Source organism: Neofelis nebulosa, chromosome 3, assembly GCF_028018385.1.
Source record: "Neofelis nebulosa isolate mNeoNeb1 chromosome 3, mNeoNeb1.pri, whole genome shotgun sequence".
NCBI lineage: Eukaryota > Metazoa > Chordata > Mammalia > Carnivora > Felidae > Neofelis > Neofelis nebulosa.
Genome location: NC_080784.1, coordinates 32,916,722 through 32,934,489, shown reverse-complemented (window position 1 = coordinate 32,934,489; position 17,768 = coordinate 32,916,722). Strand labels below are relative to the sequence as shown.

Genomic DNA, 17,768 nt, shown 5'->3' with positions numbered 1-17,768 from the left:
GTACACACACACACACACACACACACGCACACGCACACACTACACGTAATCAATATACCCATTTGTACAATAGTGCATCTTCCCTCTGAGCTTAAAATATTCTATGTATATGTGCATTGCTGTATTAAATAATAATTTTAAAGGTCTATAAATAGAAACTTTATGAGATCATGTACAGTCCTGTTTTAAGCAGAAAGCTTGAAATGCACAACGTTGGAATCATCTGAGAACCCTCCTTGAGGCCAATCCGTAATGAAAAATAACAAGCTAGCTCCAGTCTTCCTGGGGGCCAAGGACTCGTGTCCAGGTTCTTAAAGACGGTGCGGCAGAAAAAGAAAAAAAATTGCCTGTCCTTCTTATCCCAACAAAAGCCACCATCTCCAGAGCTGAATTCAAATCCTCTGCATTTTTAGGCCAAGAAAAAGGAAAGGGGCTGTCCTTACCACAACAACAGAATAGCCTGGAAATATTAAATTGACTCAACCCATGTTTTATTAGACACAGCTTAACAACTCTGAGTTTACAAAACTCAGCCAAACAGCATCAGGCTTCAGCATAAACTTTTGCTAACTAGCCCACATAGTTCCCATATGCTATGAGATGTTGTTTGAGCCAACTCGGTACCTTATAATTATAAACACACGTCTTTCAGCTCTTCTGTGTATTCTTCCCAGGCAGAACGGAAATATGTCACTTAAATTAGCACTTGGAGTACAGAGTGGGTGCCAAATTTGGGTTAGCACAAACAGGGTAAATAAAGCAGCACCAAATTAAAATGGTAAAATAAACTTCTTTATGCTCCAGTGGAAACTGCTAAGTCCTAGCTGAATGGCAGCTAATGGGTCTGGGAAAAGGATATCCCTCACACTGTAGCTCTTGGCTTTTGAGTAAGATTTTCTCATCCAAGAATCTCGAAGCAATTTCTTGCAAAACCCGAGCAGTGTGAAAAAAAAAAAAAAAAAGGAGATGCCATCATTTTTCTTCATCATTCCTTTCCAATAATACTGGGAAGGTTTATATTTTTATCCTTATACAACTCGTGAGGAAAAAGAAAGGTTTTAGGGGAATAAATGAAGGCAAATAGGTGTGACATAACTTGGCAAAAGCCACAGAGCTAGAAAATAATGCAGAAATCCAATCATAAAGTATCTTCCAACTAGAAGCCTCTGTGCCTTCTCTGTACAATCACAACTACCACTTATTGAGCACCTACTGTATACTAGGGACTTACTTGGGAGCCTTTCATACATTACCTCATTTTCTTCACAACACAACCCTGTGAGATAGGAATTATAGCCACACCTGAAGTATCACTTGGGCAATCAAAAAGGAACAACTATTGGGGGTTGGACAAATCTTAAAAACATTGGTCTTTTTTGTTTTGAGAGAGAGACGGAGAGCAAGTGGGGGTTAGGGACAGGGAGAGAGGGAGAGAGAGAATCTGAAGCCTGACATAGGGCTTGAACCCACAAACTGCAAGATTATCACCTGAGCCAAAATCAAGAGTCGGACGCTTAACCGACTGAGCCACCTGGGCGTCCCTTAAAAACTTTTTTCTGAGTGAAAGAAGCCTTCCAGAAAGGAGTACATTCTGTTTGTTTCCATTTTTATGATGTTCTAAAACAGGCAAAACAAATCCAGAGTGGTAAATTATCAGAACAGTGGGGGTCTCTGGAGGGAGAAAGGGGGGACAGGGATTGGTTGTGAAGGGGCATGAAGGAACTTTCTGAGGTGACTGGAAGGTTATCTGTCTTGACAGGGGTCTGAGTTACCCAGGTGTATTCATCTGTCCCAACTCATCCAACGGCACACTTAAGACCTGTGCAGTTTATTGTGTGTAAATTGTAGCTTAAAAGTGGGAGCTGGGTGGGGGCGTCTGGGTGGCTCAGTCGGTTAAGCGTCCGACTTCGGCTCAGGTCATGATCTCACGGTTTGTGAGTTCGAGCCCCGCGTTGGGCTCTGTGCTGACAGCTCAGAGCCTAGAGCCTGCTTCGGATTCTGGGTCCCCCTCACTCTCTGTCCCTCCCCCACTCATGTTCTGTCTCTCTCTGTCTCAGAAATAAATAAACATTTAAAAAAAAAAGTGGGAACTGGGTAGCTCAGTCAGTTAAGTTTCTGACTCTTGATTTCGGCTCAGGGCATGATCTCACGGTTGTGGGATCGAGCCCTGTGTCACACTTTGTGCTGACAGCACGAAGCCTGCTTGAGATTCTCTCTCTCCTTCCCGCTCTGTCCCTCCCCCTCTCCTGTGTGCTCTCTTGCGCACACAAGCTCTCGCTCGCTCTCTCTCTCTCAAAAATAAACCTAAAAAAATGAGTATCCTCCTTTAAAAAAAAAAAGGGGAGGGGGGGAACTTTAAGCAAATATTGAATTCTAGCTAATGATACACATACTAAAGTATTTACAGGGAGTGTACTGGTCACTGATACCCGAAACTTATTTTAAGATAAAAAAAAAATTATAGATTTCTGGGTGGATAGAGAGATAAACAGGTATGTAATTAACAGATATGTACATTTCATAAGATGTTAACAATGGAATCTGAGTGTAAGTATACTGGTATCACTGTAAAATTTTTTCACTGCTGTATACTTGAACATCTTCATCATAAAGTGTTGGGAAAGAGCAGGAGGATCGGGAGAGAAGACAGAATATGAGGGAAAGGACAGGAAAAGAGGACACGGAAGTAAAACATTCAAGAGAGGTCTAGGAAAGGAGAAGCAGAAGGAAGTCAAGTGGGCGGAGGCCAGAAAACACAAACAGAGATAGGGAAGGAAAATATAAAGAAAGGAGAGACAAAATAAGAGGGGGCAGGATATGTGATAAGAAAGGAGCAAACTAAGGGCAGATGACATGGACGGAATGGGACATAAAGGAGAAAGGCGGCATACAGACTGACGAGACATGTAGCCTGGGTCTTGTCCCAACCACCCAGCTCCGGGCAGCTGGACTGCAACTCGTGCGGCCCATCTTGCAGCTGCCGTGCCACGGGCATCTGGTGGTGCACTTGGTCAGAATCTGGATTAAGAGGGTGGAGAGGATTCGAACGTGTTTTCTATTAAAGCCACTTGACTCATCAAGCCCAAGACTGGAGGCAACGTGGGATCCTGAAATGGTTGTCAAAATTTATCACTCATCAATAGAATCTCTTTCAATAAAATTGTATATGCATAGATTATAAGGATATAACAGGCAAAGGGGGAAATGCTCTGGCCAACATGGAGGTCACAGGGGCCAGGCCCTATGGGTAGAGTTGACCTGCCACCTCTCCCTGCCCCTCACCCCACCCTCAGTGACCATTCCAGAGCTTCTGCAGAAGCCCAAGGTTCTGAATACACTCAGTAGAAAGTCCACTGCGCTAAAAAACAGAAGATGAGGTCATGATTCCGCCACTAACTGTGACTTCGAGCAAATCATTGAACCACCCAGTATCTTAGTTTTATTATGTCTAGCTGCACTGTCAACCACTCTGGGTAAAAGGCTCAATTAAGGCATTACTCTATAAGTTTTAAAGCACTTTGCAAATGTCCAACTATTAAGACTCTTCTTTCCTACAAACTTGCCACAAGAATCCGTGAGCCAGCTTCTGGTTCAAAATGGCCTCCAGCTAACAGCTCCCTATCCTGTTTCTGCTACGTTGTTAATATCAAGATCCAGAAAGACAGAAGAAGAAGAAGAAGAAGAAGAAGAAGAAGAAGAAGAAGAAGAAGAGGAGGAGGAAGGGAGGGAGGGAGGGGGAGGGGAGGGGAGGAAGAGGAGGGGAAGGGGAAAGGGAAGGGGAAGGAGAGCAAGGAGAGGAAGAAAGAGGAGGAGGAGAAGGGGTAGGAGAGTTCACAGCAACATGGAAAATTACTTATAAAATGTATCTCAAGTTCATTTGTTTCTTTCCTTCTGTACTGCCACCACCCTGGTCTGTGCCTATAAGAGCTACCATAACTGCTCTCCTCATTGCCTCCATCCCAAACTACCTTCCAATCCATTTTCCACACAGCATCCAGGGAAAAAACTAAAACCACTATTGGACCACAAGCTTGAAATGCTGTCCTAGAAAACATAAAGAAAGGGCAAAATAATAAGGAAGAAACATAAAAAACATAATAAAGAAATATTTTTTCTAACTTGAAGAAATGTATGCAGCTTTTAAGAGTTCCTTATGTTCCAGGAATAATCAATAAAAGCAAAGTATTACCAGACTTTCACATCTCAACATTAAATACTAGAGTACACTGGGCTATGTCTAAGTAGTTTTCAGTGGAAAGGAGTATGACCCAAGAGTTTTATAGCCAATACCTTATAAGTGAAGACCTCAGAAAAAGACTCTTAAGTATACAAGTGTCAGAAAATATAGCACCTATACACCCTTCCCAACAAATTTATCAAAGATGTAATCCAACTCCTGAAAAATTAAAATTAGAAGCTCAAAAATGTGGGTATTATAATATGAAGGAAGTAGTTGAGGATGCTGAAACCAATTAAAATAGAGACATGCCTAACAATACAAATATCACTACAAATTTAAATATAAATGCCAAAAAATAGATATTCAGAGGAGGATATATAATGAAAAAGTCTGATGTAATCACATTCATCTGGTTATAAAGGCCAAATTTATTATTTTAAAAGACTAAGAAATGACATAAGAAGAAAAGGGGGAAAAGGTGATTATATAAATGCAAAATTGTGCTAAATTATTTGTATCAAACACAGAGAGAGAGAGAGAGAGAGAGAGAGAGAGAGATGCATTTCGCTTCTGGCTGACAGTAATAGAAATACAGCTTAGGAATTATTTTTGAAAAAATTTGACCAATAGTAAAAGTAAAAGAAGACATATACATTCAAAGATATTTGAGATTAAAAACAAAGAAAACAAGATCAATATACAGAAAGAGAACAGGCAAAGGAAATGAAGTAGAACAAGATGACAGGTGTTTGGCCAAAAAATATCAGCTACAACAATAAATGTAAATAAGTTAAACTTTCATATTAAAAGGAGATTGAATGAGATATTCACATCGAATCAAAAATACATATTATTTAAAAGAATACTCAGATGTCCCATAACTCAATTTATTAAAAATCAAAAATATATACTTAAGTGGTGCCTGGGTGGCTCAATTGGTTAAGTGTTCAACTTCAGCTCAGCTCATGTTCTCGTGGTCCATGGGTTTGAGCCCCACATCGGGCACTGTGCTGAGAGCTCAGAGCCTGGAGCCTGCTTCAGATTCTGTCTCCCTCTCTCTGCTCCTCCCCTGCTTACACTCTGTCTCTCTGTCTCTGTCTCTCAAAAATAAGTAAACATTAAAAAAATTAAATATATATACATATATATATATATATACACACTTAAAATGGGAGGATTTTATTTATGTCAACCCTACCTCAATAAAACTTTTAAATAAAAAGAATGCTCAAGTCAGAGATTAGAAATAAAAGGATGCGCAAGTGATTCTGAGGCAAAGGTAAACAAAAATAAAGCTGTCACGGGGCGCCTGGGTGGCTCAGTCGGTTGAGCGTCCGACTTTGGCTCAGGTCATGATCTCACGGTTCGTGGGTTCGAGCCCCGCGTCGGGCTCTGTGCTGACAGCTCAGAGCCTGGAGCCTGCTTCGGATTCTGTGTCTCCCTCTCTCTCTGCCCCTCCCCTGTTCATGCTCTGTCTCTCTCTGTCTCAAAAATAAATAAAAACATTAAAAAAATTTTTTTTTTAAATAAAATAAAGCTGTCACGAAACTAATGGTAGACAAAGTAAACTTAAAGGCAAACAACGCTAAACTGGATACAGGAGATAAGTTTATAAACTTTATTGTTATAATAATAAAAAGAGCTAACATTTATATTGAGAATAATGCATAGTAATCCTGAATGCAAATGCACTACATGAAAATATATGAATCTTAAAAGTATTAGAATTCTAAGGATAAATTTGCAGAATGATAATTATAGCTAGAGATTAACAGAGCCCTCTTGCTCCTTGGAAAATAAAATAGACTAAAAAAAACAAGGTTGGAGATGATGTGAATAACATTAATAAAGTTGTGGGGTTTTTTTAGAATCACCCAAAATAGAAATGGTCCAAACCACATTTTCTAACCAAAATGCAATAATTCAAAACCATAAAACAAAACAAAACAAAAACCAAAACAAAAACCATTCAATCATTTAGAAATCGAAACTGCAATATGAGTACTTATAAATAAATAACAATTAGAAAGAAAAACGTATTAAAACTCACAAAAACTCATGGCCAAAACATGAGGCCACAAATTTTTCTTGGCCACAAAACATGAGGCACACAGAGGCCCCAAATTTTTCTTTTTGCATGGCCCCAAATGCCTTCTTTGAGTAAAAAAAAAAAGAAAAGACAGAACAACTAAAAAATAAATAAACTAAAAATTCAATCAAGGAAACTTGAAAGTGAAACAGACCCACAGAAAGGAAGAAGACGGATTTGGCAGAGATGAAAGCAGACCATAATTAACTAGAATTGATAAAGAATTTTAAATAAATAATTTAAATGTAAATTAGAAAAACCACCAAGGATGATAAGAGAAAGAGAGGGTAAGAAAGTGAAAGAGAACAAGAACACAAATGGGTCTAACTCCTCAAGAATGAAGGACCTGGGGAATTTACCCTCGCTTAACTAGAGATCTTTAAAACTATAGGGTAACAACCGCGTTAGGGCCCCTGAGTGGCTCAGTTAGTTAAGTGGCAGACTGTTGGCCTCACAGTTTTGTGAGTTCAAGCCCTGCATCAGGCTCGGCACCAGCAGCGTGGAGCCTGCTTGGGATTTTCTCTCTTCCTCAGTCTCTGCCCCGCCCCTACTTAAGCAGTCTTTGTCTCTCTCAAAATAAACAAAAAAAAAAAAACTTAAAAAATAATAAAACTGTAGGGGAACACTATATACAATTACATGCTAATAAGTGTGAAAATGTTGGCTTAAGTCTGCTACTTTTAGGATAAGACTGAATTTGAGAATAAAACGTCTTCCAGTAGAAAATGTAAACTGATCCAAAATCATTATGAAACTGGAAACGTTTTCAAAAGTCATCCTGAGTTGGCGCATGAGGTTCAGTTTGAACGTGTGATCCACAGAGTTAGTTTTCAAACAAAACCTGAGAGGAAAAACAGCATTGTTGGTCCCAAAAAGCAGTTCCCTGTGCACACATATTTTATACCTTCTTCCCCAACCCCCTCACCCTCCTCACCCTCCATCGCATTACTGAAAAGACTAGGACAGAACCTAGAAACTTCCATCTGGAGGATCACTGGACCCCTACGATGCAAAATAAGGTAAGACATAACCCTACTTGTGAGAGGCTCCCAATGTCATGGAGGGGATACAACTGACAACATCAAGCAGTGACGGACAAGAGAAGAGAATTAAGTAACCAAACGGGCGGTTTAGGCAATAGTTGTGAAAACAGACAGACAAGGATCTTGGCGCAAAGGGGAGTGAGTGCGGGCTGACTCCACGGCAGAAGCCAAACTTGAACTTCCTCGCAATATTTCAAGCAATACACAAAGAAGGACTGTCCAGTCTTGAAGGAGTCACAGGCAACATGAAGAGAGGTTAAGAAAGTGCATTTTAAGTGGTTATTTCAGCGCCAAATTGCCCTAATTTGAATAATCTCTGCCTTGTAACTGAGAGGGATCATCCCACATAAACTCCTCTTGGTAATGTTCTGCTTTCTTCCCATTTATTTGTAGTACTTTCTGGGTTGTGTTTCAGAGTGTCATTTAATGTCATTTTATGACTCCCTGGTTGTAAGTGTCTGAGTATTACCAGGGCTTAGAGATTTACAGCCTATTTTAAACTCAGATAATGATGTTTAATTTGTTATTGGCTGTGTAAAGGTTAACAAAGAAATAACTCAAATTATCATCTCAGGGATAACACATTACAAGAGGGCAATTAAGCACAGTACCTGGCATTACACAAAAGATTGATATCTCGTTACCAGAGTGCAGATGAGTTCCGATTTCACAATACAGGAAGTACACTCGTCACCACCATCCCTCTTTGAATAAACAAATAGCACGTCCCACTTATCAGCGCCACTGAGTAACCAGTAGGGGAAGAAAACAATTTTCCAGCAAACGAAAGACTGACATACAGCCAATTTCTTGGAGAAGAGCTGGAGACGAAAGAAAGAAGCTTGGCCTCCTAGCGAAATGAGGTTGATGCTACTCAAGTAAAAGATCGGGTTCCCTTTTGGTTGTAAACAAACGACGCTAAGGGGCAAGCAAAACAGACATGGGGCCAATAGGCCCTTGAGAAGAGGAAGCAAAATAAATAAAAGCATCAAAGCCAAATTGTTATTAAATTGTCTCTGAAATGGAAAATGAAAAACAATCTATTGCAATAATCATTTTTGTCTCTTTTCTTCTCCCCCAAACACCTTTCTATGATGATCTGGTCTGCATTCCATGCGTTTCCATGCCAATGAAAATATAAATAGATAATATTTTTTAAAACCCATCAGATTAAAAATATATTTGTATTTCTCAGCTCCCTCTTTCTGGAGTAAGCTAACAAATGCAACATGTCTCATAGAAAGTCTCATCTAACTCACGTTCTATTTATCTCCCTCAAAGAGAACATCCATCTTTTTTTTCCATGTTCACTTTCCATCTCTTGCCTTTTCTTCCCTCTGCAGTCCGGGTCTCTCTCCATCAGGGTTGGTAATTTCCTCTTTCGTTTCCCTTCGCATCTTTCGCTTTCTTCCAGACTCTCACTCTACATCCCTTCTTTCCTTTTTTGCCCCCGTTGTCTCTCATTTCCCCAACCTACCCCCATGTGCTCACATTTTCTCTTCCGTGGGCGTCCCACTTCCTGACTGTTACATTCAGTCTTCCTACCCAGTTCTTCTTTGTCTGTTATTTCTACCATGCCATTCTTCAGCAATTCTCTACTCCTGCACCCTTTTCTTCACTTCCCACTTCCCACCAAACTTCTCCAGTCCAAGGTGCTCAAACCCTGCTCCATTCGGACCATGACATCTAACCGAGGTCTCGGGAATGGGTGTTCCCCCACTTTGCTTTGACCTCAGAACTGACGGGACCAGCAACTCGAAAACAACAGGTCTGTCCGCCATGGCTGAAAACTCCCCAGCAGCCAGAAAACTCAGGTCATGACAACTGCAGAAATCACAGTGTCATTGTCTGGTATGGTTGGGGGGAGAATCCCCCCCTCCCCACAAAGTACAGTCCAGTAAGAAGCTGGCATTTTGAGTCCTTACTCCCAAATCAAGCTACCACTGGGGATTTGAAGCAGGCCCAGCTTTCTGTCTGGCTTTATATTGAAAGAAACAAGGGCTTGCCACCAGACATCACGTGTTCGGCTTGCCCAACTGGCAAAGCAACGCAAATACGAGCAAACACCCCCCTCATCGTCGAGGGGCGTTTACGAAGCACAAACGTATCTTGCATCTGGTGCCAAGCCTTGTGGAAGACAGAGGGAGACGAGACACGGTCCCTGTTGTCAAAGTGCTTATGGCCTGGACACAGGTACCGCCAGCAATGATCGCCAGTGCTGAGGCCACACTGTATGAGGAAAATCAGATAGTCAAATTCAGTAAGTAGCCTCTGTTGACACATAAAGGAACGCGCTATTCATTTGTTCCTTTAATCAACTGGCTGTGCCTTAGTTCTGTAGCCCCTGATAAATGGAATTGTTCGTATTTCATAAGGATGTGTACATTCTACCAGTCACACCAGGGAGTCAAAGCCCAGACAACACTGTCATACGGGAACACCTGGGATCAAGGGATAACGCATTAGTTAAGCAAACTAACCTTGCGCTTTTGGAACTGAAATATCAACAAAAGGATAAAATAAATGTGCAAATTGTTCTTCCCTGTGGACATTAGCCAGGCGTTTGTTCTTTAGCCAACAACAATCAACAGGCACAACACAACCGTAAAAATGCCAGCCGAGGAGCTAATCCAATAAATAAAGAAAACTCCTTGTATTATGGATAGGCCACCAATGGTCATGCCGTCGAAAGTGAGCAGTGAATTCAAACAAGAATGGGGAGGTCAGAGTCAAAGTCAGACCTACCTCAGGGAGGGGCTCTGACTGCTGACATAAATTTCAGATTTAATGCTTTCTTTAGCGTATGATTTCTAGCCTGCAAAGCAACCATATGCCACGTGGGGTACCTAAAAAAAAAATTGCAGTAAAGCCTAACTCAGTGAGTGCTGAGTGCATACGGAGAGCCAGGCACCGTGCCTGGCATTGGCTCGCTAGGCCCTCAAAAGGCCAAATCCTGCCAAGCCATTCGTCTAAGACCGGAAGGGGAAGGAAAGGTAACCATGAGTCAGCATTTTCTAAAAGTGGCTCCCCCACTTGAAAAATGCTTGACCCTTGAACAACACGGATTTGAACTGTGTGAGTCCGCCTATATGCAGATTTTTTCCAATAAGATACAGGACTCTACGTGTATTTTCTTTTTTTATTATTTTCTTAACATTTTCTTTTCTCTAGCTTATTTTATTGTAAGAATACAGGATATAACACATACAACAAACCAAACATGTGTTCGTTGACCATTTTATGTTATTGGTAAGGCTTCCAGTCAACAGTGGGCTATTAGTTGTTAAGTTTGGGGCAAGTCAAATGTTATACATGGATTTTTGACTGGAAGGGGGCAGTGGGTGCCCCTGAGCCCCCACATTGTTCAAGGGTCAACTGCATTGATAGGAAAAGAGGACAGAAGAAAGGGAAGAAGGAAAGAGGGTGGTACAGATCTAACTAGATTAACTATGTATCTGGAAAGATACTAACCAAATGTTATTAGTGGTTAATCCTAGCTCATAGGTTTTTTTTTCCTTACAACGTCTGTAATTTCAAATCATCATTCTCCATTAAATACAGAAGGTGTAGAAAAGAAAGTAAGCTTACTTAATATATTTTTAAAACAGCTCTGTTTTCCCTCCCCCACCTGCTCCCCAAGCAGCCGCCGGATCCTAATGACGCTGTTCACATGGGGGCACCAGAAATAGGAAGGATGAAGGACAAAAGTGACCTGAAATAAACTGAACTCAGCAAGATGGTTATGAAAAACAAGACAGGGGGCGCCTGGGTGTCTCAGTCGGTTGAGCGTCCAACTCTTGATTTCGGCTCGGGTCACGATCCCAGGGTCGTGGGATCGAGCCCTGCACTGCGCTCCGAGCTGAGCATGAAGCCTGCTTAAGATCCTCTCTTTCTCTCTCCCCCTCTGCCCCTCCCCCCCCCCAAATTAAAAAGAAAAGAAAAAGAAAGAGAGTTTCCTTTTATGAGGCTTGGTAGCCAGAAGAACCCCAGCGCTCCCTGACCGTCAGTTAGCATGGATGAGGTGAGTGAAGTGTTCAGAAAAAGGAAAACAGGGATTCGGGGCCTCTGGCCCGAAAGCTGCACTCAAGGTCCCAGCCAGCGCCGGGAGCCCACATCCGAGCCCGTGACCTCCTTGTCTGCGACTCCACTGGGAAGTCTGCCCGGGTGGGGTGAAGTGAGGGAGACGGTGCCCAGGGATGGGCTTGATAGGAGATGGATTCTATTTGTTGTTCGGTTCCTGGAGAAGGGTGTTAGGAAAAAATTATTGATGAACTACTTTGTCATCGTTAAGAGTATTGCTGACACGCTCACAGCAGGCCCACTGCGAGGCAGACAGCGCCAGTCTACCCAACGCCTTTTGTAGCCGAGACATGTGCTGTGCATTAGGCAAGGTGTGTAAATTATGACAGCCCGAGTTCTTCGGCGAGGGCCCGCTCTGAGCCCTCTTCTGCCTCCTTCTCCCTTCTGTGCTCTATTTCCCCACGGCGCTCGCCTCAAAGCAAGTGGCGCTCCTCGGAGAGAACGTTAACAGGCAGAGGCTCTGGCTCGGAGTAAATATTGCAGGATTGAAATGCGGAGGGAATTATACCCTTTTCCCTTGCAGACTTTGGAGTGCTGGGTGAGTAATAAATAATGAGGGTAATAATGGGCCCGGTTCTTCTCGGCTGTGCCTCTTCCCCCCCGGGCGTCGAGCATCTTCTAAAGTCGGTGTGGCTGTTTGTGGTTATGGATTCAATCTTGAAGCCAATGGACAGGCAGTCTTGGTCAGGAGAGCAGGTGGCCAGAAGAAGCGGGGCTCCGGGACAGTTCCCAGATGCTTTCATGTCCTCCCTGTTCCCGGCCTCCTTTTGCAGACAAGGGGCCCAGAAAACAAAGAAACTCCCTGATTGTTTGGGGGAAGGAATATGATCCTAGCTTGTGTTCCAAGAGACTATTTTGAGTCACTCCTTCTGAAGCCAGAGTGAGAGAGCCTTGGAACTTTGAATAAAAACGGAACACTGGAAGGGGTTTGAGTACCCTTTGTGATGGATACGTAAGTGGTATAGCTCATCCGTGGGCACTGAGCCCGTGGGAAGCCCTGCTAGAAAGTGGTAAGAAACTTCCAGGCCCTTTGAGAAGGCACTGAGTGTCCCCCTGCCTCTTCACCCCTACACCTATTCAATGACTGCTGCGAAATTGTTTTCTGTGAGTGAGCATTTTCAGAATTCCTCCGATAGCTCTGTCTTTTCCCCCGATCCTCTCTCCAAAAGAGGGCAATGGAAGTCATTTACAGTTACTTCTACGCAGTGAAAGCAGCAGGTAGATCGATGTCCTGCACTTGAACTTCTGGAATCAAATCCAGCCTCGGGAAGATAGAGCCTGCGGCCTCAGGAGGATGGAGTTGTTTCTATGGTGAGTGCAAGCGGTGCAGGAAGGAACCTCCTCCTGGTCACTGGCAAGTTCAGGTTGAAATCTGAAACACTGTAAGAAGCAATACCTCCGGGAGGTGTTCGGAGGCAGATCTCACCGTGAAGAGCCTGCGGGTCAATAACCGAGCAGGTCTTAGAACACTGGGCCATCAGGACAGGTGAGCGAGCGATGTCCCTGCTTCTGCTCAGAACTGACCCCTAGGAGCTGGTGACGGTCAGATTCGCTTCCAGCCGTGTCCTGAGAGGACAAAACGTTTATGGCCCTTCCCACTACCTCATTCTCAATTTCTTCCATCTGAACTCACGTTTTCTCCTGAAAAAACACCTCTCTGGCGAAGCACCAAGAGAACAGTTAGGGATTAACCGAAGTGCTGCCTCTTGCCAGCAAGAGTTTGGACTCTCAGGGGACCAGGGGCAGTTTGTACCAAAGCTCTTTGTCTCTGAAACTCCTTCGTCTTTGTTTTCCATCTCATTAGGAGATGCATTTTTCTTTCCACCGTGCAAAAAGACTTTTGCTTCTAGGTGTCATTGAATTGTTGACTTAGTACTTTCCCCATGTCCAAAGGCCTTAGGACAATAAGTGACCATGTTGAAAAAAAAAGGGGGGGTATTAAAATCACTCAAAATCAACACATAATTTGTTGTTACTATTGGCTTCAATATCTATAATTCCTTCACACACTGGCTTTTCCTAGAACACAATTTTAACCCCAGTGTCTCTAAGCCAGCATCCATCTGATAAAATTATTGCAAGAAAAATTAACAAGGCAGAATTTTTTTTCCTGATTTTTATTGATGCTCAACTTCCACATTGCACTCCAAGTGCAAATTACTTCAACTATTGAGACAGGACTAAAATCAAAGTGGTCCCTTATATAAAGTTACCTATAAAAAACACTCCACCAAAATTAAAAACATAATTTTTTAAGCACGACAATCCCCTAAAAGACACCTAAGCCCCTCGACATTCCATAACCAGGGCTGAGAGATGGGTATCATAGCTCAAATTGAGCCCCACCTCACCCCACAATATAGATAACAGAATTATCTTTGATTTCTTCATTCATCCAGAACAATGGAATCATACACAACAGTCCCGTGGGGCTGCTGATATTCCTTTGAGGCACACAGGAGACATGGAAAAGATAATTGAGGCACATAGACGAAGAACCACCTGTCCACAAACACAAATTTAACAGCAAAAAATCAAATTAAAGTGCAGGATTTCCTTTTCTTTCTCTACCAGGTCATAAAAAGCCTGTGGAACATTGCTAAGGAGTTACTTGTATGTTGGAGAGCAGCTGGGCTATATTTTTCTAAGAGATGTTTTCTGCACTGATGTACACAGCAACGACTCTATTATGAGACAGTATCGTGTGTGTGTGTGTGTGTGTGTGTGTGTGTGTGTGTGTGTGTTTAATGAGAAGAGTTTAAAATGATACTAGAAGCTGGACCCATTTGATAAGTGATGACGTCAAAGCATGAGTCTTCCCAAAAGTAGCCACAATTTAATTTCCATTTTCAAATGGTCAGGGCCTCCATATAGCACGTCTTCACTGGCATCTTGGTTCCTCCTTAGCACGAGAAAAAAAAAAATCCCTTCCTGCAGGATAAAGATTCATTTTTTTTACAAATGGCTAAACGTCGTGGAACATGATGAACCCAGAGTGGGAATAGAAAGTTAAAACATACTCTGGGTCAAGATATCGAAAAGCCGGTCCGAGTGATCCTTCTTGGGAACATTGGTTGTAATTTACATTAAGGCAGGAGAATAAAAGTAGGAAATAAAAAACAGATCCCCAGCCATAACTGCACCACCTTAACCACTGACTGTTTTGACTTTCTCTGCTTCCTGGGGGCATACTTTACAGAGCAGCAATCTGTGAATCCACGATATACATTCCATTTTCCGCTAAACATCTTCCCACATTTCCTAGCCAGGCCCCATAATCCTCCTCAATGGCTGTTTACGGGTGCATCCAATTGCTGTGCTATCATGTGCCTACCCATTCTCTTTCCTCTACAGGATATGCTTTGGGTTGTTCGGGTCTTAAGTTAGAGAGGGAGGGAGGCAAACCATAAGAGACCCTTAAAAACTGAGAATAAACGGGGCACCCGGGTGGCTCAGTCGGTTGAGCAACCAACTTCAGCTCAAGTCATGATCTCACGGTTTGTGGGTTCGAGCCCCACGTCGGGCTCTGTGCTGACCGCTGGCTCAGAGCCTGGAGCCTGCTTCGGATTCTGTGTCGCCTTCTCTCTCTGCCCCTCCCCCGCTCATGCTTTGCCTCACTCTGTTTCTCAAACATAAATAAATGTAAAAAAAAAAAACAAAACTGAGAATAAACTGAGGGTTGATGGGGGGTGGGAGGGAGGGGAAAGTGGGTGATGGGCATTGAGGAGGGCACCTGTTGGGATGAGCACTGAGTGTTGTATGGAAATCAATTTGACAATAAATTTCATATTAAAAAAAAAAAAAAGGTTGTTCAGGTCTTTACTATTCCAGATAATAAACAAGGTAATGAACATCTTCATGGAGGGAGGGGCTTTTTTCCATTACGTGATCCATTATGAGTCTACTTTTAAATAAACAACCTCTTCTGTACTTCCTGGTGGGAAAACTACATCGTCCGGTTAATTACCTTTTCTGGACACCCTCTCCTTGCCAGTGCTCTGCAGGGGTGCTTTTGAAGCAAAAATGAGAAGCCCACTCGCAAGGCTGATGTTGGCTTTAGTGAGACATGGCATCCTGCCAAGACCTCATCTCTCTGTTTCTGAGACCGGAAAGAGTATTTTCACTGCTGACTTGTGTCTCTTCAGAACCAGAGTAATTCCTTTTCCCCTTAGAGGTCGTGGGACTCGGCAATATGAACACAGCAGCACCCACTTAGCACATACTTTTCAGGCCACAATCCAGGGCCATTACCATCAGGGAAGCGCTCCTCTGGCCATCTTGACATTGTTACCTTTGTGTGGCCCAAGATGACTGTGAAGTCTTCCTCACCAGATGAGACAAATAAATTTATCTGTTACTGAAGAAGTGACCTTTCCTCAAGCCATAGTAGCAAAAAAAAAAAACAAAAACAAAAAAAAAACTGAGTTAATAGAAGCCTTAAGAAATATTCTCCATGTGGGGGGTGCCTGGGTGGCTCAGTTGGTTAAGTGTCCGACTCTTGATTTCAGCTCAGGTCATGATTCCACGGTTCATGAGTTCGAGCCCCCCATTGGGCTCTGCACTGACAGTGTAGAGCTTGCTTGGGATTCTCTGTCTCCCTCTCTCTGTTCCTCCCCCACACGTTTTCTTTCTCTCTCTCTCTCTCTCTCTCTCTCAAAAATAAATAAATAAACTAAAAAAAAAAAAAAAGAAATATTCTCAATGAGAAAGGAAGTATAACCTAATGAGACCTACTGTTGATCCTTGCTCCTCCGGGCCAAGATTTTCCAGCGAAGGTTGCTCCTGTGGCCTGATCATTTCACATCACCATGTTTTAAGTGACTAGGCCAACAGGGAGAGAGGCTGGCCTTTTGGTGAGCTGTCAGGACACCAGGCTTTGTGTCCTGCCTTCTGCACTGACTCACTCCACGGCCTTGACCAAGTCCCTGAGCGCTCCCTGTGGCCTCCGACATTCTCTACTCACAAGATATGAATCATTTTGGTATCAGCTCCCTTTGGGGAACTAGAGATGCAGTTTGCTTCATCATGTTTTCCTGCCGATATTGTCATTTACGATTTGTTCTCCTCTACTCCACTTGAGTTGTGCTTTGCAAATCACCTAATCCAGGCTAAGACTAGAACAGCCTTATGGAGAAAACAAAAGAACCCGTGGAGGAAGGCAGGAAGGGTGAGACTACGAGTATTCAGAAGTGTAAAAGACACTAAAACTTCGACACCCTTCTATAGAGGTCCCAGATCACACTGGGCCTCTAAACCAAGGAGTAGAGGCTGGGCTGCAAGATTGGGGTCATCCTGGATTCTGAGATCAGACTCAGATCTTGACACCCCCTGCCCCCCGCCTTAAGGACCATCACTTTCTCATCTGCTCGTGACTTTTTGCACGCCACCCACACAACATGCACACACCACAGAGAAAGCGGTTCCCAAGGTCGCACCTAAGCCCAGCCTGATCCTATTGGAAAAGTAAGACACACAGGTTTCCCTGAAAACATAATTTTACCAGATATCTCAGCATTTTTCCCTGAAAAAAAGGAAGATATCACTGCATAGTTTCCAAGTGAAATCGTTTTAAATGTCCTACATTTGGGCCGTTCACAGAGGCTAATATTTGAATCCACTTGGGAGACTGTGTCCCCAATTCTGATGCAATCATCATGACCAGCAGGGCCTGGGATATCTTTGAGGTCAATACGAGTTTTCACAAATTGTGTACAAGACAGACTTCAGTGATACGTGGGTGTGGGCCTGTTTTCACCAAGCGGTATTTACAGCACATGGCAAGAGGCAGGGAAGTCTTCTAACGCCCGGTCCTCAGGAAGGATACGGAAAATCACAACACATGTGTCAGCTGCATTTATGCTTTTTTTTTCCACCTTCTTTTACTGCAGTCCCCTTCACACCTTTCCTAGTCTGCATTTCACCACGCAACTGCAAAACGCGTTCTGCCTTTGTCACTGCGAGAAGCCTCGTTTGACAAGGACCCGGTCAGGTCATGAGTCATGCCCACTAACCTGATGTTTAAGCTAGCGTTCAAGAGCAAAATGTCAGCCTTTGGGGGGCCCCAGAGACAGACTGGGGTGCTGCCTGAGCTAGTCAGTGCCTCAACCTACTCAGGTAACCATCAAGATACTCACTGCGATAACTACAATTAATGCGGGGGAGGGGGTGCTCTTTAGAAAAGTGCAGTAAATTCAGTTAGAACAAAAGTTATGACTTTACATTTTATTTTCCCCTTTCGCCTGAAATCCTAATGCCAATATTAAGTTAGCGGCATTTGATCATGACTTGCTTTTCATATCCCAGGCATTTGTTCCCTTAGAAACTAAACAGAGGAAAAAAACTGACTCTGTATAGAAATACACAGTTAACTAACTAT

The 17,768-nt window shown here is 43.0% G+C and overlaps 1 protein-coding gene across 2 annotated transcripts in view; it reads right to left on the bottom strand.

The window, feature by feature from the left end:
* Nucleotides 1-17,768, bottom strand: part of EBF2 (EBF transcription factor 2) — a 198,388-nt gene that overhangs the window by 143,522 nt on the left and 37,098 nt on the right. The window lies entirely within an intron of this gene.